Source organism: Cynocephalus volans, chromosome 16 (genome assembly GCF_027409185.1).
Source record: "Cynocephalus volans isolate mCynVol1 chromosome 16, mCynVol1.pri, whole genome shotgun sequence".
In the NCBI taxonomy this organism is placed as follows: Eukaryota; Metazoa; Chordata; class Mammalia; order Dermoptera; family Cynocephalidae; genus Cynocephalus; species Cynocephalus volans.
Genome location: NC_084475.1, coordinates 65,697,118 through 65,721,845, shown reverse-complemented (window position 1 = coordinate 65,721,845; position 24,728 = coordinate 65,697,118).

Here is a 24,728-nt window from a genome sequence, read left to right as displayed (position 1 = left end):
ATATTGTTACAAATCATACTTATTCTTTATGCCCCTTGTCCAATCTCTCCCCATCCCCCTCCGTCTCCCCCTCCTGCCTCTAATTACCCTAGATTTCTTCTCTCATTCTGAAAGAGTAATGTTTACTCTGTTAACTTGTTGTCTAGATGATCTGTCCAATGCTGAGAGGTGTGATTAGGTCCCCCAATATTATCACAGAGCGGATGCTTCTTCTGTCACTCTGACATGGGCTTTGTGGAGAGAGACATCCTCTTCTTTTCTTTATCTCTGCTGGTGACTCTCCTTGTGTCAATGCACTCCAGTGGCTGGCAGATCATCCGCGTGGTGGTTGTGGCGTCTAGCTGCTTTTGTAGCAGCCATGGTTATTGTGGGGGCTGTGGTGGGCCACCCTCATGGAGGTGATGTTTGTGGCATGCTCCTTGGTGCTGGTGGTGTGCCATGCTGTGGGGAGTGTCTGGTCCCCAGATCCATATCTCAGTTGCCTGGGTGGGCCCTGAGGCACTGGCTTGGTGTTCCTGGTTGTGGGAGGGAGGGTCCAGTCCCCTTCTCCATGCTTTGGGTCCCTGGTTGGGCCCTGAGGCACTGGCATGGTGTGCCTGGTTGTGGGAGGGATCTCCAGTCCCTGGCTCCATACCCTGGGCCCCTGGGTGAGACCCCCAGTTGCTGGTGTGGTATGCCTGGTTATGGGTGGGGGGTCCAGTCCCCTTCTCCATGCCTTGGGTCCCCGGGCAGGCCCCAAGGTGCTAGCGTGATGTACCTGGTTGTGGGAGGAGGGGTCCAGTCTCTTCTCCATGCCTTGGATCCCCAGGCAGATCCCAAGGTGCTGGCGTGGTGTGCTTGGTTGTGGGAGGGGGTTCTGGTCCCTGGCTCCAGCCTCAGGTTTCTGGGCGGGTCCTGAGCACTGGCGGTAAGAGTGGTTGTGGGTGGGGGTCCTGTCCCCAGCTCCATGCTTTGTGTCCCCTGGCAGGTCCCAAGATGCTGGTGTTGTGCCTGGGCTGGAGGTAATTTTTTGTCCTTTGCTTACTTCTAACATGGGGGAACTTCCTGTGGGAACCAGAACTTGAGCTGTGTTGTTGAACTTAATTGCTGCTTTGATGCTGTTTCCCTAGGGAAGGCTTTTTTGTGCAGCTCAGGGTTTAGTGATTGACCTTATAGGTACTTCTGGCTCTCCCGAGACTTGGTGCATGTGGGTTGTGTAGAAACTCTGATCTGCGCCTGAGTCTTTTCATCAAACTGCACCCTATGCAATTCTGCACTCCCTATCAGTCTCCTCTGAGTGGTCCTGCGCTACTTGGGGGGTGGATTGACTGTCCTTGCTGTGTCCCAGTGTTCTCTCGGTGGGCCTGTCTCCCCCACCACCCATGCTCCAAACACTTCCCGTGAAATGGGCCCTGCACTGGTCCCTGGCATTGACTCACCAGACTCTGAATGACTCCCCTTTTTCAGCTGTTCTGGCTCCTCGCTCCTGAGTGGGTCCACAGGAACCCTGTTAGTGGTCTTGCTGTCCTGGGGGCCACCAAGGTCCTCTTGTCTCCTGCCATCTCCAAGTAACTCCATCTGAAGGACACAGCTGTGGCTTCTGCTGGCTCCTGCTCCAGCATTAAAGCGGCGTTGCTCAAAACACTCCGAGCAGTGTTTTGTTTCTCTCATCATGGTTTCTCCCACCTTCATGAATTGTATAGGCCTCTCCTCCTCATCCCCTGAGCTCCAGCAGCCCCAGCTTGGCTGATATTACATTTTTATAGTTGTAAATTGGTTGACTTGTGGGAGAGAGTGACACTGGGGACCGTCTATTCCGCCATCTTGACCAGAACTCCCGAGGGCTTTCCTATGAAGAAAACTTATACGGTGATCTCAGAAAACATTAATTCAGCATCTCCATAATGTGTGGTCTAGTACAAGGGATGATAGCAGGGTTTAGGAAGCAATGTAAAACAGAAACTCCGACCTTAAGTAGAGAGATTGGTCTGCTAGCAGTACCCATGATTGATTAGAGAAGGAAGCATTTGGACTGGGGAGACTGGTCTGGAAGATTTTGTAGTAGCACAGGTGGGAAGTAATGAGAGCCTTCTATAGGGTAGTGACAAAGGAAAAGGGAATGAGAGAAGTGATTGGGTTCATTGTATTATAGCCTGAGCCTGGGGTTTGGGTGGTGAGGGTTTTGCTCACAAAACTGTGGCCATCTTTGCTGATGAAGCTTAGTGTGTCCCCAACCAGTGACTTCCCTCTTACCTCCAAATCTTGGGGCAGAGGTGATGATTGATAGTGGTGATGATCATGATGATACTAGCTAATATATATGGAATGCCTATTATATGTCAGGCACAAATATTACTTTACTTATGTTATTTCCTCAGAGCAACCTGCTAAAGTCAGTGCTATAATTATCTCCATTTTGCAGATTAATAAATGGAGGCAGAGAAATGTTAAATAACTTACCAAAGAATACACAGCCAGTAAGTAGTAGATTTGAGATTCAAGCCCCAGGCAACCTGGCTCCAGAGTCCACACTCTTCACTGCTGTTCCATAGTGATAGTCATGAGGATGTATTAAGCACCAATATCATGGGCTTCCTCTATGATATTCTGTGTCGAAGGCCATCCACAAACTCCCAGTTGGTTGATCAAGTGATGGCAGCCCACTCACATGAGCTCTTTCAGCAAGGCCTGTGCACTTATATTAAAGCATTGAAGCAGGCCAGTGCTCCTGACTGCAGCTGCAATTCCTGAGTGTATGGTCTACATCCAGGTCATGGAGCATTCAGGGGTGGAAGTGGGTCTTGCAGAAAAGCACATTCCTATTATCTGAAGCTCTGCCTGCTGCTTGGGGCCCTTCAGGTCTCATTCATTTACTGTCCACGAGGATTCCTAACAATGCCTTGACCCAGTATTGTGACATCCTTAAATAAAGGGACATACAAGGCTTCCAGGCTATCAGTTTACTATCACAAAGCTCTGGAGCACAATATGCAACTTATCATTATTAGTAGTCATTTTCTTCTACATGTATTGTTTCTTTAAACTTTCCCTTAATTTTTTAAAGTTGAATTTTGGCTACTCCACTTTCTTGGGCAGGTTAATGAATTTCTGTGAGCCTTAGTTTCCTCATATATAAATTGAGGATAATAGTTATTGTGGGGCTTAAATGAGAGAGTTTATGTAATACAGTACTTACCAAAGTGCTTGACCCATATAGTAAGTACCCAGCAGATGTTAGCTGTTATATCTTCTTCATTTTCAACAACCTCATCCCGTGTAGAAAGTGTTTATAGCACTCTGGCATAACTGAAGAAAAAAGAGTAAATATAAAGATTTTCCCAAATACATATCAAATTGATAAAATATAAAGAAAGATGAGGTTCTTGTTCTTAACTGATTTCATGCACTTTAGGGTTAAGAATAATTTTGGAACACAAGCTGATAGGAAGTTAAGAAGCCTTCTGAAACATAACCAAACTTGATGCAGAAAAATGCTGCATATTTCCATCCAAAAGGCTTGAGGGAGCTATCATTATTGAGATATTAAATCATTTCACCTTTGCCCATTTGCCTATCCCCATCATTAGCATTATAGTTTTACTTTTAGAGGAGAGAGGAGGTTGAAACTTAGGTGGCACGTTTGGGAGGTTAGGGGACTTGGGGAAAGGTGAAAGGGTGGAAAGAGCATTATTAAAGACTGAATAGACCTTCAACCAACACCGTCTCTGTTAGAATGGCAATGCAAAGAAAAATTACAGGGCAAAAGAATGAAATCAGAGAAAGAATATCAAATGAAGAAAATTTAGAATACTGTCCCATGGACATCAAGGTGTGAATGACTGACAAGCGTAGGAAGTTGGAGTTAGGGGTTAGAACCTTTTAAATTGGCTGCAAAAGTGTGTGAAAGAGACTCTCTTGGGGAGCAAGACAGAGGGACAGAGAGAGCATGCCATAGCACCTGAGAGGGGCTTCCCTTGCATGCCAGAACTGAGGAGGGGGACGTCCAGGGCAGGATGATGGCTGATTCTGCCTAGTCCCTGTACACCCTCACATTTGCCTTGAGGCCATGCAGTCAGAGCCACCTATAAATACAGATATCTCAACTTTTTCATGAGTTCTGTATTAACCTCCTAATTTTGACCCATTTTGTTCTCGGTTCCTGAAACTTTCCAGTCTTCTCAGATTTTGGCTACATTATTCCAATATGTACTTATGATTTTTTTTTTTTTGCCCTTGAACCTATGACTTCTTTTGGCTGTGGATTGGCACCTCCCCAGGCCACACATGCCCTGGTTCCCAAGGGACTTGATAACTTGTTGTAAATAACTGCTTGATACACCTATGTTTGTTCTAGCCCTACTAGAAGGACCAGGACAATTGAAAAATATTAATATATCTTAGCCAAAAAGTGTGTGGAGACTGGTGAGAAGGGCATCGAGAAGTTTATAGCATCACACTGCTTTTTTTTTTTTTTTAACTCCAAGTAAGTTACCCTCTCTCTCGTCAAGGTATGACTGCTCCAGCTCTTTTACATCTATGTTGTTGATCATCTGCAGATTTGAATTTATGATAAAACAAGTTCAAATGACAAATCCAAGAAAATAAAGACTTTCTAAACTAGGCTGAGAAGTATTTTGAAAAATGAATACAAATGATTTCACTATTTTTTTGTTGTTGTTCATATGTAATATTCTCAGCCTGAAATAATTTTCAGCTTCCTAGAGAACACAGATTTTGATTAAATAAAAATATACACTTTTATGAATCCAAAAGGAACACAAGTTAAATTTGGTAAATGTAGACATTCTTATGAAAGAGGAACAAAGAAATATCAGATGAGAAAATAGCATCAAATATTAACATATGAAGAAATAAAAAAGAGGCTTCTCTGCTTCCAACTTTTCTTGAAAAGTTTTGGGGTTGAGAGCAAATGAAAAATCCATAGCTTGATTTTGTGACTTGATTACCTTTTCAAATATAAAACAAAGAAAATCCTTGAGAGTAGAAAAGATACTGGGAAATGGAAAGTGTTTCCATGCAGCATTTTCTATTTTAAAGAAAATCTCTTATACTCGAAAAGTAGTCTTAAGCATGGATTAATAGCTCTGCCTTGTGGAAAAGATTACAGCAATCTACAATATCCGATTAGTTGTCCACATAGTGCCCTCTGTAGTGGCCATTGCTGAGACAGCTGTATGCAACCCCATGCGGGAGTGACTTTTTGGAGGAAGAAAATGGAAAAAGCTGGCACACTCCGAAAAATACTCCCGGTCTTGTCCTTTTGAAACAGGGCATGAAGATTATCACACAGTGGCTAAAGTGTGCCTTGATTTCATTCAAATATAAGAAATGTAGAAATTGAGCTAAAAGATTAGATGGCCTAATAAAATAATTGATAAGCACAAACCAATGGGGATATATACAAAGGAGAATGGACTATGACAACCTTAGAAAATTGTCTAATATAATGTCAAAAGCTACTGATGTGAAAGACCCAATTTATTCCTGTCTCCAGATGCTGGTAAAGCATTTGACAATTAATTGGAAGCTTTTATTTTTGACATTGAAAAGCATGGGCTTGCTGCAAGAATTCATTTCATGGGCAGAGACATTATCTGATCATCGAAAGGCCAGAATTAAGGCTAATGTGTATAATTGGAGACCATTTCTTTCTTTTTTTGACAAGGAAGCAGCCACAGACTGTCTACATTTTTCTCTATTATTGGGTTCATCAGTAGAATCTCTGGCAGGCAATATGAAGGAATAAAAATGGGGTACTTAAAGCCCACAGTTTTATTGTGAGTAGATAATGTGACTCAATTCTGGGTTGCATGTACACGTGTGAAATTCACTTCTGGGGAGTCAAGTGGGAGGTGAATCTCCTCTCCCAACGGAGGGGCTATTTGGTTTAGTTCAAGAGGTATTTTCCTCTTAGGATAAAATTCTTTAGTGCTAAATAAAAACATGTTTCATATGATGCCTTCTTTGTACTTGGAGGCAGTGTCATATCCCAATTTCAGCCTATTTCTTCTGTTCTTTCCTAGTTTTTTTCCAGAGCAATCTCTGTGTAATGGAAGAGTGGGTCTTCCAGTATACCCATGCACTGTTACTTTCTCTAATTTTCTTTTTCTTTCCTAGCCAAATATATAAATAAATCAGATTATCTTATGGGCAAATAGGTAAATGAGAACTATAGGTTCTTATATATAAGCATAAAATGCATAACTTCAACAATTCTTAAAGGAGGTCTGGTAGGGAATTGCTTGAAAGTTAGTTTCACTTAACTACAAAAATAGTGGGAGCTATGGTGCATTGTACAGTTTTTATTCCCTTTTTCTCTTTTTAAAGAGTTTTATTGAGCTGCAGTTTACATGCAATGAAATTCACCCATTTAAAGTGCACAATCCCATGTTTTGTGGGTATTTGCTGAGTTGTGAAACCATCACTACCATCAGTTTTGGGCTATTTTCATCGCCCCAAGGAGAAAGCCCGCACCTATTAGCAGTCACTGCCTGCAAGCCATAGGCAATCAATAATTTACTTTCTCTTGCTAAAGATTTGACTCTTCTGGGCATTTCATATAAATGGAATCACAACAACATGTGGCCTTTTGTGTCTGGCTTCTTTCATTTGGCATATTTTCAAGATCTTTCCATATTATAACATAAATCAGAACTTCATTCATTTTTATGGATGAATAATATTTCATTGTAGGTCAAATTTTGTTTATCCAATTATCAGTTGATGGATATTTTGTTTGTTTCTACATTTGGCTATTATAAACAATGCTTCTATGAACATTCTTGTGTAAGTTATTGTGTGACTAGTTTCCATTTCTCTTAGGTGTATATCTAGGATTGGAATTCCTGGATCATATAGTAACTCTATATTTAACCTTTTGAGGAACTGCCAAACTGTTTTCCAAAGTTGCTGAACCATTTTACATTCCCACAAGCACTGTATGAGAGTTACAATTTCTCCAGATCCTTCTCAAAACTTGTTATTATCTGTGATTTGATTATAGCCATCCTATTGGATATGAAGTGGCATCTTGTAGTTTTAGTTGAGATTTATATCATAACTAATGAAGTTAAGCATCTTTTCAGGTTCTTACTGGCCATTTGGGTATATTTTTTGGAGAAATATTTATTCAGCACTTTTCCCATTTTTTAATTCAGTTATTTGAACCATCATTATTGAGTTTTAACAGTTCTTTTATGTTCTAGATATAAATCCCTTGTCATATATGAGACTTGCAAATATTTTATCTCACTCTGAGAGTTATTTTTTCACTTACTTCATAATGTCCTTTGAACCACTGAAGTTTTTAATTTTGATAAGTTCTAATTTACCTATTTTTGGTCTAGATGCTTGTGCTTTTAGTGGCATATCTAAAAAAACATTGCCTAATATAAGGTATGAAGATTTACACCTATGCATCCTTCTAAGAGTTTTGTAGTTTTAACTCTTACATTCAGGTCTTTGATACATTTTGAGCTAAGTTTTGTATATGGTGTGAGGTAGTGGGAAAAGGGATCCTTGTCTTCTGGGCACACCCACCCAGATTGAAGCTTCTATTATGATGAGATGGGAGCTGGAGTTTAATAAGGAAGTGGGTTGTGGCTCAAGTGCCACAGATGCTCACTGTTTTTACTGACATTTAGTAGAACATGTATAAATGTTTCTTCATTTGCTGTATATCCTTAGGACAATTTCCAGAGACTCAATACTTGCTGTTATTTTTGTAAAAATAAATTTTATAAGTTATTGAGGTTTGTCTCTGTTATGGGTTGAATGTATCCACCGAAAGTTCATGTGTTGGAAGCTTGATCCTCATTGTAATAGTGTCAAGAGGGTGGGAAATTAGACTATGGCAGTGTTGAAAGGCAGGACCCTTAAAAGGTGATTGTATTATGATGACTATGCCCTTGTGAATGGATTAATTCATTTGTGGAGTATGGGTTAATGGTTTAGTTAGTGGTCATGGGAGTGGCACTTGTGGCTTTATAAGGAGGGCAAGTGAGCATGTTAAAGAGCTCTTGCTATTCTTGTTGTGTAATACCCTGTGTTGCCACAGAACTCCATACAGAATCACCACCAAGAAGAAGACCCTCACTGGTTATGTTCCCTGGACCTTGGAATTTCTATCCTCTGTAAGAAATAAATTTTGTTTCTTCATAAATTACCCAGTTTCAGGCAGTCTGTTAAAAGCCACAGAAAGGGCCGAGCCCATGGTGCACTTGTGAGAGTGCGGCGCTGGGAGCGTGGCGACGCTCCCGCCACAGGTTCGGATCCTATATAGGAATGGCTGGTGCACTCACTGGCTGAGTACCGGTCACAAAAATGACAAAAAAAAATAAAATAAAATAAAAATAAATAAATAAATAAAAAAGCCGCAGAAAACAGACTAATACACTCTGGGAGCAGGTCCACGGTCCTCCTAGCAGTGCCATTTATTCCTGTTCTCTCTCATTCTCTCTTGACTGCTTTTTTGCTTTATTCTGGTATTGGCCACTGTTTTATATTAGGATTCTCAAAGTCTCTATGAAAGTTCCTTAGGCTCTTCAACTTAGGATGCTCCAAGTTTATATTAAGTGTATTTCTTATCAACTGATTGCTATGTTTGCTTTGTTCTACCAATAGACTTGGCAAAATGTTTACTGCACTTTCATAGCTTCAAAGATGTTTTTGTCCTTACGCTTGGCCTTGATTCCCTTTCCCCAACCTAAGTCATGGCTACCTGCAGCCTCTGCTATGAACAGTGTTCTGAATGTATTGATGAGAAGAGCCCTTAAAACATGTTTTGACAGAAAGAACCAGATCTTGATTATGTTCCGTTTAAATTATTACCTCACTGGGCAAAAACGTGCATGCCACCTTCCTGGGTGCAGTAATTTTGGAGGTTATTTTTGCTTCGCCATCACATGCTCAATGCTATTCAATTAAAAAACCTCCTACTCTGTGGTGTACTCTATTATGTGTCTGACTTGGTAGATGATGGGGTTTACCTCTTGGAGTACTTTTTATATAGCCACATAAATACTTGTCTTTTGTTTGTTTTTTTACAATTTGTGACAAAAAGTCAAGAATTGGAAATGTAAGATGTACTGTAACTTCCTATATTTTTATTATTCACCTCTAGCAGATATAAGAAAATTTATCTGAAATAGCAACATGAAAAAAGCAACTGTAAATATTTTATGTCATCTGTTAAGGATGGAAACTTTGCTTTATTCATCTTTTATCTACTATGGTATTGAGCATACTGTCTTGCATCCAATAATTATTTGTTAATTGAATAATTGATTTGAATGACATTCTTCATTTGAAGAAAGCAAGCACAGTTTGAAAAAAATTTATTTTATGATTTTACTGCTATATGTTTACAATCTACTTGATGTGAGGGACAAAACAATTTCTTCTGAGACAGAAATTAAAATAAACCTTTAAATGTATTCATGTGCCTTTGGGTTTAGTGCAGCATCTGCCTTGGGCCTTTTTTCCCCCCTACCTTTTCTTCTCCATATATTTCCCTTCAGTTTTATTCTAAAATGCCTAAAAAAAAAAGGATACAGAAAAAAGGTAAAACACACATTACCAGTGAAAAACAAGATGTTCAAACACTAGTGCTAGAATCCATGAACATTTTTTGCTACTTCTGAGATCATGCTGGATTAACACAACTCTCAAGTCTTCAATTCTTGAACTAAAGGTAGACTTATGAAACAAAAATATCTGAATAAAGGTAGAAAAACATTTTGAATTTACAGATGTCAAATACTTCTACTGACCAGAAAATTGGGCAGCTAAGAAGGCTTTGTTCGATTTGTGAGAGAGTAGGGATAATGTTCTTTCTACTCTAAAACCCTCCTACCTCACCTTCCTGAGAGCAACTGCCAAAAAACATTTGGGCAGTAAATTGGGAAGTAGAGACTCCCTATGGCACATGGCATTGTGGGATGTATAGCCTCATTTGATATATTGCTATATGTTAGGAAGAAAACAAAAAATGTCTGGCATCAGGGATATTGAGAATTGTAACTATCAATGTACATCCATACATAGTCCAGAGAATCAGACTATGAGACAGTGAAGGCCAGGGGTTGAACTCTCATTAGTAAGAAAGAGGTTAACTAAGTGAGAGTCTGACAGCTCCTGGAACGGTGCTTGGAGCTAATCCATCAGCCTTTTTCTCTCATTGGAGATAAGAGTATTGTTCACACAAGAAAGCAGATATTAGGTTAATGGGCTATCTACACAGCTGGATTCTTACTAAGTGTTTCTCCTTTGAAATGAGAAGAAAAAAAGTTCATGAAATAGAGCTAAACTACTTTTTCTTTATTAAAGATTTAACATGTCTTTATAATTATCTTTTTCATATTATTAGCATATTCGTTATTACAAATCATGACTTTTCTTTATGCCCTTTACTTGACTTGTTCCTCCCCAAACCCCCTCCCTCCCTCTTCCCATCTCCATAAACCTTTGGTTTGTTCTCTCCTGGAAGTTCAATGAATTGTTGTGGTCTTTTCTTTCTTTCCTTCTTTCTCACTTACAACTGGTTGCTAAGAAGAAAAGAAAATAGAAAGAAAGAAAGAAAAAGAAAGAAAGAAAGAAAAGGAGGAAAGAAGGAAAGAAGGAAAGAAAACATGTTTTTTTTAATGGTGATGATATTTTTACCGATTCTTTTTTTTTTTTTTTTTTTTTTGGTCAGTGCTCTGGTTATATTGATTTTAGTTGTTTTGTCCTAACTTTCTCTTAATCAAGGAGAGGAAAACCTGGAAAACTCTGAAGAGAATTATTTCTGTGATATCGTATACTGTAAAATTCTAAAGAAAATTTTTGGAAACTTATTTGAGTCTCATAGTAAAATAAAATACGGTCTTTAAGAACAGCACCAAGAAGAAATGAGACATTATGCAGAGATGAAATGATAATAAAAGATGAGAAGAAAATGGAAATAGTGAAGAAAGGATGGCACATAAGCTGAAAACAAAATCTCAGAGTTAAAATCCATGTTGACGTATATAAAATGGTGAATATTTGCTGTAGAATATTGAACTAGCTCTCCTAAAATATAAAGAAGAAGGATGAAGACACAAAAATGGTGAGAACAAAAATAGTATAGAGAGGAGGGGAGAGATCAAATTTGTATGTGTAGAGTTTTTGAGATAAACCAGAATTTATACAAGGTGTAGTGGATTGAATGTCTCCCCACCAAACTCACTGAAGCTTGAATTGTGTCCCCCAAGCATTATGCATTAGAAACTTGACCCCCACTGTGACTATTGGGAGGGTGGGAAATCCTATTATGGTGAATGAAAGGTGGGGCCTTGAAGAGGTGATTAGATTGCAGGACCATGCAGTAGTGAATGGATTAATAATGTTAGGGGAGTGGTTCTGAGGGCTTTAAAACAAGAGCACATAAGAGGTTAGTCTGTCTCTCTGCTCTGTCACTTTCACAATGTGATACTCTGCCATCACTGAAGTCACCACCAAAGAAAGCCTTTACCAGATGTGTTCCCTGGACTTTGGACTTCCATCCTCTGAAACTGTAAGCAATAAATTTTGTTTTCTTATAAATCACCCAGTTTTAAGTATGTTGTTTAAGCAAAAGAAATGGACTGATACACAAGGGTACTTCAGAAAGTTTGTAGAAATATTTGTATTATCTTTTAATTCTATTTTTCACAAACATCTTGAAGTGCCTTCATGTAACAGACATCATAATTAAGGATATAAAAGAAGAAAACTCGTTTGAAGTAAAGAAAAACCTGTTTATTCTGATGGCAAAAATGTCACAGTATTCCAGACAAAATAAATGATAAGAACTCAAATAAAGACTGCCCTGTCACAATCTTATATATGTATAAAGAAAAAAAAAAAAAATCCAGCAAGACTTCAGGTAGAAAACAGAAACAATTAAGTTACCTACAGAAAGAAAGAAAAATAAACTGATCTTTTGAATTACTAAATATAAATTATGATGGAATTACAGCTAGAAAGTTTTGAGAAAGATGCTATGGTCCAATAAATGTATATAAGGCCAAAATGTCTCTCATATGTGAAGATAACATAACAACTATCTGACACATGGAAAAGCTTAGGAAGTACAGCACCCATCCACCCTTCTAGAAAGAGAAATATTTCTGCTGCAATACTTCTATGTTTCTTAAAATGCAAATTAGCTCATATACAGTTGGTAAATTGGGGAAAAGTGTCATATAATGAAGTGCTATTAATTTATATACAATTTCCCTTAGGATGTACATATTTGAAACCAACAAGTAATAGTACCTGAATGTAAGTACATGAACACAATTAAACATAGCAAACCTTGGAAAATATGGTATGTTACAGTGTTCAACCTTTTCTGTCATGAGAGCCCTATTCCATGATTCTCTTCAATCTTGGACATTTTTTTCCCTAAATCTTTTAAAGAGTAAGGGTGATGAGGAAGCATGGCTATTTCATACAGAATTACTTTCTATACTGAACTTCAGAAATTTATATCAAAGGACAGAAAGAAAGGTGCAAAAACAAACCCTTCTCCAAAATGTGCCTTCCACTTCTCAGTTATCTTCTGTTCTTAAAGTAGAAGTTATCATAAGTTATCTTGAAGTCATCTCCACTTCATATGTTTGTGAAGCATTTGTAGAATACAACTGCTATGCAAAACACAGCAGGCTTACTCATTGTGCCATAAGTGGCTATCTGAGCTGCTTCTTTAAGGAAGGAGAAAAAGTAGCACACGGTGTGTATTATTTTTACTCCACCACAAAAGAACCAGATGCATGTCAAAGAAGCAGAGCCACCTATAACATGAATGAATCACCCCCTTTTGTGCAAAGACTGTGACTGTTTCATCTCCACCTATTACTTCTGTTGATGACGTCCCTCTGCCATTGTCTCCATAACTTATTTCCCTTACCCCATCTTTACACACTTTCCATCAAGCCACTTCACATTTTTTAAAGGTAAAATCTTATGTTTACTGCAGCATCTCTCTCCTTATTGGAATTTAACAGATCTCTCTCTCTCTTTTAGACCATGCTTGTATTTTTATAGAGATTGTTATGGTTTTTGTTAGTACTTTGGAAAATTTGCATAAGTTTTGTATGGTTCTTCCTAACTATATTTTTCCTTCAAGCCCTGTTATTTTTAGCATGCGATTTTTACAAAACAAGAGGTTTTTTTTCAGGAGCACATATGTCATATTATAGCAGAAATTCCTGTATCTTGAGTATATTCTGCAAGTGAAAAAGTGATTAAGCAAAAATAAGAGCTCAAGGACAGAAAAGTCACATTTCATAAAGATTGGTGGTAGACTAAACAAGTAAAAATAGGGACTAAAATATTTGTTGTAGATTTGGAAACAATAACTTATTATTATACAATTTACAATGTGAAATACAAACAGAATAATAACCAGAATCTAAAGTCACAGTTCCATTTTCATCACAGTTCTATTTACAATAGCCAGGATATGGAACCAACCTAAATGCCCATCAATGGATGACTGGATAAGGAAACTGTGATATATATACACAATGGAATACTACTCAGCCATAAAAAAAGAATGAAATTCTGCCATTTGCAGCAACATGGATGAGCCTGGAGAAGATAATGTTAAGTGAAATAAGCCAGACACAGAAAGAGAAATACTGAATATCCTCACTCATAAATGGGTGCTAGGAGAGAGAGAGAGAGAGAGAGAGAGAGAGAGAGAGAGAGAAAGACCACAAAATATGTTGAACTTTCAGTAGGAGAGAACAAATCTGTGATTACTAGAGGTGGAAAAGGGGAAGTGAATGGGAGGTTAGGGAGAAATTGGGTAAGGGGCACAAAGAATAACTATGATTTGTAATAATGAATATGCTAATAATAATGAATTGATCATCACATATTACACAGAAATAATAATAGTCAACACTGTACACAAAAATATGTATAATAAATTATATTTCAATAAACAAAACAAAACAAAACAAAAAAATAGAAGGTTTTGCTATTCTGTCTTTTAGGAACATCCATTGGTGTTGATGTAAAAAATACACAAGTCCAACATTTCTTCCTTTGTAGAAAACTTTTCATTTTTTGAAGGCTATTGAGAACTTCTCTTTATTCTTGATGTTCTACCCTGAGTGATGTCTTTGAGACCTTTTCAAATTTTGACATTGTTTTAAAATTACATAAGTAATTAAAAATATTTATACTTAAATGAAAACAAACATTATGGACAAGTCATCCTCCTCTCCTACTACAGATCCTTTTCATGTCCATCTGTTCCTTCTAACCCCATTTCATGAAAATGTTTGCATACATTTACATATACATGGTATTAGGTCTACATGTATTTGGATGTGTATTTGTTAATATAATTATCATCATACTGTAGGTGTTTTTTTGCAAGTTGACTGTGCTTCTCAATATTATGACTGGGACCCATATTATTTCATCTTATCTAACAAATTTATCTTGCTGTTGAATATATTTTTATATTTTTATGGCCATTTGTACATCATCTTCTGTAAATTGCCTGTTTTTTTCCCTTTGAGCTGTAAGTCTATTTGTTTATTTGTGTTCTATTTTTAATTCATAAAAGTTATTTAAATATCACTAGTCCTTCTTCTGTTATACAAATTATAAATATTTCTTCTGGTAAATTACTTGTTTTTAATTTTGTTTGTGGTATTGTCTTTTTTGCAGAAGATTTTAGTTTTTATTTCTCCAGATTTGTTAGCTCTTTTCTTCATAGTTTTGTCTTTGTGTCTGATTTAAGAAGGCCTATTACATCCTAAGGGATTAAGGTATTCTTCTGCATTTCCTTCAAATATTTTATATTTTCTCCATATTTATGTTTGTAATTTATTTAAAATTAGTTTTTGTGAATTCTGTAAAGAAGAAATCTAGCTTTACCCTCCTATAGATAATCAATTGCACCTGAGCTGCAATAAACATGGGAGTGCAGGTATGCCTTCGACTTGATGTTTTCCAAACCTCTGGATATATCCCCAGGAGTGGGATTGCTGAATCATATGGAAGTTCTCTCTGTAGTTGTTTAAGGAACCTCCCTACTGTTCTCCATTATGGCTGTACTAATTTGCAGTCCCACCAACAGTGCAGAAGTGTTCCTCTCTCTCCACATCCTTTCCAGCATTTGTTATTCTCTGTCTTATTTTATAATAGCCAGTCTGATTGGGGTGAGGTGATATCTCAAAGTGGTTTTGACTTGCATTTCCCTGATGATTAGTGATGTTGAGCATTTTTTCATATACCTGTTGGCTATTTGTACGTCTTGCTTTGAAAAATGTCTATTCAGCTCCTTTGCCCATTTTTAAATTGGATAATTTGTTTTTTTGCTCTAAAGTTGTCTGAGCTCTTTGTATATTCTGGATACTAATCCCTTGTCAGATGCATATTTTGCAAATATTTTCTGTAGGCTGTCTTTTCACTCTATTTATTGTTTCCTTTGCTGTGCAGAAGCTTTTTAGTTTGATATAATCCCATTTGTTTATTTTTTCTTTTGTTACCTATGCTTTTGGGGTGTTATTCTTAAGGTTATTGCCCCGTCCTAAATCCTGGAGTGTTTCCCCTACATTTTCTCCTATTAGTTTTTAAGTTTCAGGCCTTATATTTATGTCTCTAATCCATTTTGAGTTGATTTTGGCATATGGTGAGCAGAACAGATCATTTCATTCTCATACAAATGGATATGCAGTTTTCCCAGCACCATTTGTTGAAGAGGCAGCCTTTCCCCAGTATATGTTCTTGGTGCCTTTGTCAAAGGTCGGTAGGCTGTAAATACGTGGATTGATTTCTGAGTTCTTTATTCTGCTCCATTGGTCCATGTGTCTGTTTTTATGCCAGTACCATGCTGTTTTTGTTACTACAGATTTGTAGTATAGTTTGAATTCAGGAAGTGTAATGCCTCCAGCTTTACTTTTTTTGCTCAAGATTGCTTTGGATATTCGGGGTCTTTTGTTGTTCCATATGAATGTTAGGATTGCTTTTTAAATTTCTGTGAAGAATGTCATTGGTATTTTGATAGGAATTACATTGAATCTGTAGATGGCTTTGGGGAGTATGAACATTTTTACTACATTAATTCTTCCAATCCATGAACAAGGATTGTTTTTCCATCTCTTAGTTTCATCTTTAATTCCTTTCAGAAGTGATTTGTAGATCTCATTGTAGACATCTTTCACCTCTTTGGTTAGATATCAATATGTTTTTCTTACTTTTGCCTTCTTGCTTAATTATCTAATTTTTAAAATAATTTATTACTTGATTTTATTGATTTTTATGAATGAATATTCATATACATTTCATATAAATCAGCAATGACATTTTTGTCTCTTCTAAACTTTATTTTATATATTTTTTCTTGCTGAATTGACTACAAACTTCAGTATAGTTTTCAATAGCGTCTATAATATCAGGAAACATGTTTTGTGCCTGATTTTAAAGAGAGGGACTCAAAGTCTTATCTTTACGAATGATTTATGTATGTACAGATTTTTGATGGATATTGTCTATCTTTTATTGGGTTAAGAAAATTTACACACACACATATATAGATATACTCATATGATATAGGTCAAAATTCTAAGTTTAATTTTATTTTAATAGGTGGGATTATGGTGATTTTGGTTTTTTTTATTTGCAATTTAAAACATTTTTGAAGAACTTTTATTACCTCTGCAAAATAAAATATAATGCTCTTTTTGGGGAAAAAAAAGCATGTAAAATGTGCATTTAGTCATCCCAAACTACAAGAAAAGGCTCAAATTCCCGATGGTATAGTCCATCTCTAACTATTTGTTTTATGATGTTTTTTCAAAGTTTGTTACTCAGGATGTTTTTTTTTACTCCATGTAAAAAGTTTTTGTGGTCCAATAAATTGGGAAAATGAGGGGTAAAACAAAGTTAAACAACTTTTTAATACAAGATTTCTTGAAATCTTAATATATAAATATGAAGAGAGAAGCTCTAAAAAACGAATATAGAATCTGGCTTCTTTTTCTGGAGCATCTCTTAACCAGTATGTTAGTTTTTCTCTATTGTTCAGTGGACTTCTCATGTTGATGTTTGTAAAACAAAACAAAAGACAGTGCTATATGTGCCTACTTGAGCACAGTTTACTTCAGAAATGCTATGTAATAAAGACTTGTATCAATAGTTCTCTCTAGGGAGCTTTATGCTTACTTGTCTTAGAGAGCAAACCAAGTAAGCCCCCAAATTAGTCAATTCTGTTCTGCCCTCTAGAGTATTGGATTAGGTGCAGAGGATAAAGAACTAGTGTTCACAATGTTGAAGAATGAGTGGTCCTTGAGAAGTTTCCCACTCTTAATAAGACTTGTACCAAGTGACTTCCTCTTCCAAGGGTATAATAAAACCACTAATAACAGTATTTCTTTTTATAAAATGAGGAAACAGAAACACAGATGGATTGGTGATGAGTCCAAGTTCATGCAATGTGGAATGTCAGTTGGGAACAGAACAGATTCTTTGGACTACATTTCCTGCACCTTATTTAATTGACCTAACTTCTTCTCTTACAATGTAGGTATAAATAAGAGATTAACTATTGGGAAGAGAAAGGGAGTGAGTGGGAGCTAAGCATTTTGGAATATCAAAATAATTTAATTGGATCCCAAATGAATTAAGGTGTGTGGGAGTCCAAATTATATGCCAAATACAAGCCTGCTAAAGCTAATTTAAAAATAACTTAAATGAACTAAATAGAATGACTGTCTCATGCTAATAGGAAGAATGCAAAATATCACAATGGATGATAAGAATTTTATTCATATTGAATCATAATTTTTAAAGTTATATTTCAATTATGTAGGAAAGTTTGGAACCTAAAAGTATGAAAAAAATGAGTTATCTATACCTAATTTGAAATACATTATAGGAATTATTGAGCAGAGGGTAAACATGTTGGTTTGGTTCATGATGATGATGATGATGATGATGATGATGATGATGCTGATGATGATGTCAGTATGGGGATCTGAACCTTGACCTTGGTATTATTAGTACCTTGCTCTCCCAAGTGAGCCACTGGCCAGCTCCCTTCCCCCCCTTTTTTTTCTTTTTTGGCGACTGGCCAGTCTGGTTATCTGAACCTGTGACTTGGTGTTATAAGGCTGCACTCTCACCAGCTGAGCTAACTGGCCAGCCCTGAGTTAATTTTTGCCAACCAATGGGTGTGTACACATAAAATGTGCCCTAGAGAAGTCTATAAAATTGCAGGTGGAACTTTCTATTGGTTAAACCTGAATGTAGAGGGGAAAAGTCCAGTTTCCTTTTTGCTTTCTTATTCCCATTCTCTGTTTCTCTTCCAACTATCAAGGCTCTCCCTCATGCCCTCTAAGAGCTCAGTGAACAATTCTTTTACTCTGATTATCCAAAGTCCCCATCTTCCATGCTCTTTTCCCTCTTTAATAGATTTGTCATCCAATATTAGCTCTTGCTCCTTTCTTGGGTGGCAGCTAGGACTAGGAGTATTATCTTGAACAAGTTGCTATGTACCTGCAGATTCTCCATAGTAATAATTTACTTTCAGGGTTGTAGTAAGTAAATGACACATGAAATTAAAGCCAGCAAATTATTTTGATGTTTATCTGGGAGGGAAAGAGGAAGAATCAGGAGACAGCAAAAGTATGCTTTGGTTTCTCTCATGACTGCTGCATTGCTTGTCCAGGCAGTCAGATGTTACAGCCTTCCTTTGGTATAAAATTTCCATAGCTTAACTGCTCTAGGATTCTCTAGTTGAGAGGATAGTCCACTTCCAAGTAGTCCAAAGCAGATAGTTTCCTATCCCACTCTTGATGCTGGAATGGACTCCCCTGTTTCTTCTTCAACAATTGAATGCTCTCTGGGAGCTCTCAAACTTTGGTCTTCAAGAACAAAGCCCATTGAATAGATTCATTGGGAGAAAGATTTGAAACAATGACCAATTTTTGCTATTCCTCCCTTAGGCAAATGTTAGGGTTAATGTGTGAACTCACCAATAGATAAGAATAAAGACATTGTGTGGCCCTTAGTTCTTGTAAGTGCAGTATATTGGATACTCCTGCCTCTGAAACAACTCCAGTTCCTAATTAAGGAACTGGCAGAGTAGTTTCCTTCTCTGCCCAGTTCCTTTGCTCTCTTTCCACAGTGGACTCCAGGAATAATTTGTTTGGCTTAAATAAAAGAAACATTATTCAGATGTTTGTTAACTGTCTGATTTATAGCCAATGAACTTATGACACTGTAACAATTATTCATATCATTAAGTATGAGTTGGATTAACTTCATTATAAATTACATGTGATAATAGTGCTGAGCTTTATTTAAATAAAGTTAATGGTGTCTGTCATCAAACGTGATCACTTGACTTTAGGTTTTAAAATTTTGAGAAAGTTTGACAGTTTGGTAATAATTAACAGTTGCGATAAAATGCTGAATACAATTACGATGACATTAATGAGTTCATTCATTCATTCATTCATTTGTTCATTCATTCATTCACTCACATAGTTAACATTTGTTCAATGACTTGCACTGTATTAGGAGACAGCAATACAAAGATGAAAGCCATGGCTCCACCTTCTAGGAATTAACAGTCTAGGATGGGAGACAAATTAGACAATTATTACACAATGTAATAATTTACTAGATAAGATTGTGTGAGTGGTCTCTCACCCACACTGAGGGGTGGGACTGGGCAAGATCAGAGAGGCTTCCTCAAGTAGATGACATTGGAGTTGAATCTTAGGTGATGTGAAAGAGTTAACCGGGTAAATAAATGGGGAGAGGGAAATCCAAACAAGGAAGGGACATTAACAGGGGCACAGAAGAGAGAAAGGACATGGCATAGTTAGGGAGTTCCATGTAGTTCAGTGTGATGACACACTAGTATATTGTGGTGAGAGAGGAAGAGATGATACTGGAAAAATAGGCAGGAGCCAGATCATAGAGAGCTTTGGATGTCTCATCCTTAGTGAGGAAGAGCAAGTCATGTAACAGACAGTTCTGCTTCTCAGCCAGATGCTAGTATTTGCAGATGCTCTATTGCAATAAGTATTTACTGAGACCTCACTGTATGCCTAGAATTGTGCTATGCCCTGGAATAAATGTATTTTCTATAAGGAGGTCTCACATGAAGTTATTACTGAAGGTTGGCTTTTTGATGTATAATGTAAAATTAGGAAACTGTAATTACTAAAGTGTAAACATACTTTCCCTTAACGTTCTATATTTTAAAGCAAAATCTATCATCTATCTATCTATCATTTAAAATACATCTAGGGTTTTTATTGAAATTGATCAGTGTATTTCCAATATGAAGCAGCTGTGAGGGGTTTAGTTCTTGTAGTTCTGCTTTTCAGTAATTTTTTTCTTTTTTTATTGAAACATAATAATGTGGTTTTATTTTGAGAGGATAATTCTTAAGAGATAGTTTTATACAGAATAAGTTAATGATTTTTCAATGCATGACAAATGTAAAACTGGTGTAGCGTATGTATGGAATTTAAGCAATTTGTGCATAGTCTAGATAATGTACTTCTAAGATCCCTTCTTACACTAAAATTCTATGATGCAAATGCTGCTGAATATATAAAGCTATAGGGTGTGGTGGGTCATTCAGCAGCCCAGACAGTTCACCTGCAGGAAAAGCAGACTATGGTGTTTTGATGGGAGCATGGAGAGCCACTGAAAAATCATTCAGCCAATAAATATTTATTGGGTACCTTCTATGTGCAAGACACTGTGCTAGGTACTGTAGAAGACTCAAGGGCAAGATTCCTTTACTCAGGAAGTTTCCAACAGTGCATTTTCCCAAATTTCTGTGATCTTCCTATGAAACCTGTCCCAGAAGTTTTCTCCAAAGAAACTCCTTAAAGTTACAAGGTAGTTTTCTAGGTAATTCTGAGAATTTTTACCCTCCAGGCAAGGAATATCTAGGTAATAGGTCAAAATGCCATTAATAATAATAATAATAATAAACCCAGATGCATTCTAAGCAAGGTGATATAGAAATATCTACTTTACAAAATAATTTATACTATTTAATCAAGATACCAAGAAAGTGTTTCTGAATAATTCTACACAGAGATGAATGTTAGTAGTAGCATATACTAGTAGAATCACTTGTGCTGAACCAGTAAAAAAATCCTAAACATTGAGTGTCATATTTGTTTAAGACACTGTTTCCCAAAATGTCCTCTCTGGATCCTGCAGATTATGAGTTGGTGATGGGGTGTGGCAAGTTTTAGTCTTTTTTTCTGGATGCTCAGTCCCACTTTTTTTCTGGATGCTCAGTGGCAGTTCCTTCAGTTCATCATTTTCTTCTTTCCTTAGACTTTTCCCTAGGCTGCTAGTTCTGGGTAACTAGCCTGTCTTCCCTTTGCCTTGAATGTTTTCCTCTAACTCAGTTGTGTCTACCTGGTAGAAACAATAAGACAATTAAAAATGAAAGTATGTATCAATGTCTACTATTTGCAAAATATATTCTGCAGCGGTGGTTAGGCTGGGCCAAGAAAAAATTAGGGTAGAATTTAACAAGTAAGTATGAAAAGGGGGAGAGTGACATGCAGTCTTAAGATATGAAAATGGTGGAGTGGGGAAAAAGATAAATTGCAAGGAAGAAAGGAGTCAGAGTAAATTTGCGAAAGTATAGAATCTCCAAAGAACAGGAGGAAAGGCAGGAGATTTTCAGTCACAATGGTATGCAAATTATGAGTCTCCAAGATGAACTGGGATGCTCATGAATTAGGAAGAAATGACCTCCTAATGCCTACGTGTGCGGTGAGGAGGCAGAACCTCTTTCTTAACAGTTTCTGATAAACATCCTCGTGCTATCATGGTTCTGCTTTTGATTTTGGTAGCAAGGCTAGTAATTATGCCACTGGACACCATACAGCTAGAAACTTTTGCTGGCCTTGAGAGTTAGGGAAGTCTCATCCTAGTTGTGAACTTCCCAATATAAGATATTCTGTAATATCACTGGGCAGTTGTGTACCAATAACCTACTTTATAGCAGATGCTTTATGCATTTTATTTCTTTTTTTTTTGCAATTTAAAACTTAAGAATTGTTTATTTCTGGAATTTTCCACTTAATGGTTTTGGATAATGGTTGACCTTGCGTAAATGAAACTGCAGAAAACAAACAAACAAACAAACAAACAAACAAAAAACCCCACAAATTGGGAGAAGGGATCACTTTATAACCAAGGATTAAAATCTGTCTTTTTTAGTATTACTAGTATTCTTAGTCAAAAATAATATCAAAATTTAGCACAGCAAAGGTCACTGAGAAGATAGGGTGAAGGGAACCGATCATTATGGCTATAACTATCATGCAAAAAAGTGCTTACATTTCTGAAATGTGGGCTTTGTTCCAACTATGAAACTGTTACTGGCTCAATCATTTCTAATGACCAATATTATTCCATTTTTCTTTCTAAGGCAGTGGCTTTCAAAGCCTAATGCACATAAAAATCACTGTGTTTGTTTTTAAAATAAATTATTGGATCGAACATAACAAAGATTCTAGTTCAGCAGATATAGGGTAGGGACTAGGAAAAACCTAATATTGTTAATAAGCAGCCTGAGTGATTTTGACATAATTGATCTTTGAACGATACTTTTTTTTTTTTTTAATTTTGTCGATATACATTGTGGCTGATTATTGCTCCCCATCACCAAAACCTCCCTCTTTTCTCCACCCCCCTCCCCCCCAACAATGTCCTTTCTGTTTGCTTGTCGTATCAACTTCAAATAATTGTGGTTGTTATATCTTCTTCCCCCCGTTTTTTTTTTTTGTGTGTGTGTGTGTGTGTGTGTGTGTGTGTGTGAATTTATATATTAATTTTTAGCTCCCACCAATAAGTGAGAACATGTGGTATTTCTCTTTCCGTATCCACTCATCTGATGATGGGCATTTGGGCTGGTTCCAACTCTTGGCTATTGTAAAGAGTGCTGCGATAAACATTGGGGAACAGGTATACCTTCGACTTGATGATTTCCATTCCTCTGGGTATATTCCCAACAGTGGGATAGCTGGGTCGTATGGTAGATCTATCTGCAATTGTTTGAGGAACCTCCATACCATTTTCTATAGAGGCTGCACCATTTTGCAGACCCACCAACAATGTATGAGAGTTCCTTTTTCTCCGCAACCTCGCCAGCATTTATCGTTCAGAGTCTTTTGGATTTTAGCCATCCTAACTGGGGTTAGATGGTATCTCAATGTGGTTTTGATTTGCATTTCCCGGATGCTGAGTGATGTTGAGCATTTTTTCATATGTCTGTTGGCCATTTGTATATCTTCCTTAGAGAAATGCCTACTTAGCTCTTTTGCCCATTTTTTAATTGGGTTGCTTGTTTTCTTCTTGTAAAGTTGTTTGAGTTCCTTATATATTCTGGATATTAATCCTTTGTCAGATGTATATTTTGCAAATATTTTCTCCCACCTTGTTGGTTGTCTTTTAACTCTTTTAATTGTTTCTTTTGCTGTTCAGAAGCTTTTTAGTTTGATATAATCCCATTTGTTTATTTTTCCTTTGGTTGCCCATTCTTTTGGGGTCGTATTCATGAAGTCAGTGCCTAGTCCTATTTCCTGAAGTGTTTCTCCTATGTTTTCTTTAAGAAGTTTTATTGTTTCAGGGTGTATATTTAAATCCTTAATCCGTTTTGAGTTGATTTTAGTATACGGCGAGAGGTATGGATCTAGTTTCATTTTCCTGCATATGGATATCCAGTTATCCCAGCACCATTTGCTTCACCAGTGAATAGGCTTGGTGCCTTTGTCAAAGATCAGATGGCAGTAAGTGTGTGGGTTGATTTCTGGATTCTCTATTCTATTCCATTGGTCAGTGAGTCTGTTTTTATACCAGTACCATACTGTTTTGGTTATTATAGCTTTGTAGTATAGCTTAAAGTCAGGTAGTGTTATGCCTCCAGCTTTATTTTTTTTTTGCTCAGCATTGCTTTGGCTATGCGTGGTCTTTTATTGTTCCATATAAATGTCTGAATAGTTTTTTCCATTTCTGAGAAAAATGTCTTTGGAATTTTGATGGGGATTGCATTGAATTTGTATATCACTTTGGGTAGTATGGACATTTTCACTATGTTGATTCTTCCACTCCAAGAGCATGGGATATCTTTCCATCTTCTCGTATCCTCTCTAATTTCTCTCAGCAGTGGTTTGTAGTTCTCATTATAGAGATTTTTCACCTCCTTGGTTAACTCAATTCCTAAGTATTTTATTTTTTTGGTGGCTATTGTAAATGGGCAGGCTTTCTTGATTTCTCTTTCTGCATGTTCACTATTGGAGAAAAGAAATGCTACTGATTTTTGTGTGTTGATTTTGTATCCTGCTACTGTGCTGAAATCATTTATCAATTCCAAGAGTTTTTTTGTAGAGGTTTTAGGCTGTTCGATATATAGGATCATGTCATCTGCAAATAGGGACAGTTTGACTTCATCTTTTCCAATCTGGATGCCCTTTATTTCCTTCTCTTCTCTGATTGCTCTGGCTAGTACTTCCAACACTATGTTGAATAGGAGTGGTGAGAGTGGGCATCCTTGTCTAGTTCCTGTTCTTAAAGGAAAAGCTTTCAGCTTTTCCCCATTCAGGATGATATTGGCAGTGGGTTTGGCATATATGGCTTTAATTATGTTGAGATACTTTCCCTCTATACCTAACTTATAGAGGGTCTTTGTCATGAATGAGTGCTGAACTTCATCA